The sequence below is a fragment of the Delphinapterus leucas genome, chromosome 13 (assembly GCF_059928025.1).
Source record: "Delphinapterus leucas isolate spDelLeu-1000000601 "Yukka" chromosome 13, BTC_Dleu_Yukka2, whole genome shotgun sequence".
Classification (NCBI taxonomy): domain Eukaryota; kingdom Metazoa; phylum Chordata; class Mammalia; order Artiodactyla; family Monodontidae; genus Delphinapterus; species Delphinapterus leucas.
The window spans coordinates 85,137,362-85,139,480 of NC_143141.1; positions in this window are offsets into that span (position 1 = coordinate 85,137,362).

Here is a 2,119-nt window from a genome sequence, read left to right on the forward strand (position 1 = left end):
TTCCTTTAGGTGTCAGGTTAGATTGTTTATCTGAGATTTTTCTTGTTTCTTGCGGTAAGATTGTATTGCTATAAACTTCCCTCTTAGAACTGCTTTTGCTGCATCCCATAGATTTTTGATCGTCGTGTTTTCGTTGTCGTTTGTCTCTAGGTATTTTTTGATTTCCTCTTTGATTTCTTTAGTGATCTCTTGGTTATTTAGTAATGTACTGTTTAGCCTCCATGTGTTTGTGTTTTTTATGTTTCTTTCCCTGTCATTGATGTCTAATCTCATAGCATTGTGGTCGGAAAAGATGCTTGATGTGATTTCAATTTTCTTAAATTTACTGAGGCTTGATTTTTGACCCAAGAGTGATCTATCCTGGAGAATGCTCCATGTGCACTTCAAAAGAAAGTGTAATATGCTGTTTTTGGATGGAATGTCCTATAAATATCAATTAAATCTATCGGGTCTACTGTGTTATTTAAAGCTTGTGTTTCCTTACTAATTTTCTGTTGGATGATCTCTCCATTGTTGTAAGTGAGGTGTTAACAGTCCCCCACTATTATTGTGTTACTGTCTATTTCCTCTTTTACAGCTGCTAGCAGATGCCTTATGTATTGAGGTGCTCCTATTTTGGGTGCATATATATTTAAAATTGTTATATTTTCTTCTTGGATTGATCCCTTGATCATTATGTCGTGTCCTTCCTTGTCTCTTGTAACATTCTTTATTTTAAAGCCTATTTTATCTGATATGAGTATTGCTACTCCAGCTTTCTTTTGATTTCCATTTGCTTGGACTATCTTTTTCCATCCCCTCACTTGCAGTTGGTATGTGTCCCTAGGTCTGAAGTGGGTCTCTTGTAGACAGCATATATGTGGATCTTCTTTATGCATCCATTCAGCAAGCCTGTGTCTTTTGGTTGGAGTGTTTAATCCATTCACATTTATGATAATTATTGATATGTATGTTCCTATTACCATTTTCTTAATTGTTTGGGGTTTGTTTTTGTAGGTCCTTTTCTTCTCTTGTGTTTCCCACTTAGAGAAGTTCCTTTAACATTTGTTGTAGAACTGGTTTGGTGGTGCTGAATTTTCTTAGCTTTTACTTGTCTGTAAAGCTTTTGATTTCTCTGTTGAATCTGAATGAGATCCTTGCTGCGTAGAGTAATCTTGGTTGTAGGTTCTTCTCTTTCATCACTTTAAATATATCATGCCACTCCCTTCTGGATTGTAGAGTTTCTGCTCAGAAATCAGCTGTTAACCTTATGGGAGTTCCCTTGTATGTTATTTGTCATTTTTCCCTTGTTGCTTTCAGTAATTTTCCTTTGCCTTTAATTTTTGTCAATTTGATTACTATGTGTCTCATCATGTTTCTCCTTGGGTTTATCGTGCCTGGGACTCTCTGCACTTCCTGCACTTGGGTGGCTATTTCCTTTCCCATGTTACGGAAGTTTTCAACTATAATCTCTTCAAATATTTTCTCGTGTCCTTTCTCTCTCTCTTCTCCTTCTGGGACCTCTATAACGTGAATGTTGTTGTGTTTAATGTTGTCCCCAAGGTCTCTTAGGCTGTCTTCATTTCTTTTCATTTTTTTTTTTATTCTGTTCTGCAGCAGTGAATTCCACCATACTGTCTTCTAGGTCACTTATCTGTTCTTCTGCCTCAGTTATTCTGCTATTGATTCCTTCTAGTGTATTTTTCATTTCAATTATTGTATTGTTCATCTCTGTTTGTTTGTTCTTTAATTCTTCTAGGTGTTTGTTCTTTAATTCTTCTGGTCTTTGTTAAACATTTCTTGCATCTTCTTGATCTTTGCCTTCATTCTTTTTCCGAGGTCTTAGATCATCTTCACTATCATTATTCTGAATTCTTTTTCTGGAAGGTTGCCCATCTCCACTTCATTAAATTGTTTTTCTGGGGTTTTATTGTGTTCTTTCATCTGGTACATAGCCCTCTGCCTTTTCATCTTGTCTATCTTTCTATGAATGTGTTTTTGCCCCACAGTCTACAGGATTGTAGTTCTTCTTGCTTCTGCTGTCTGCCCACTGGTGGATGAGGCTATTTAAGAGGCTTGTGCAAGTTTCCTGATGGGAGGGACTCGTGGTGGATAGAGCTGGGTGTTGCTCTGGTGGGCA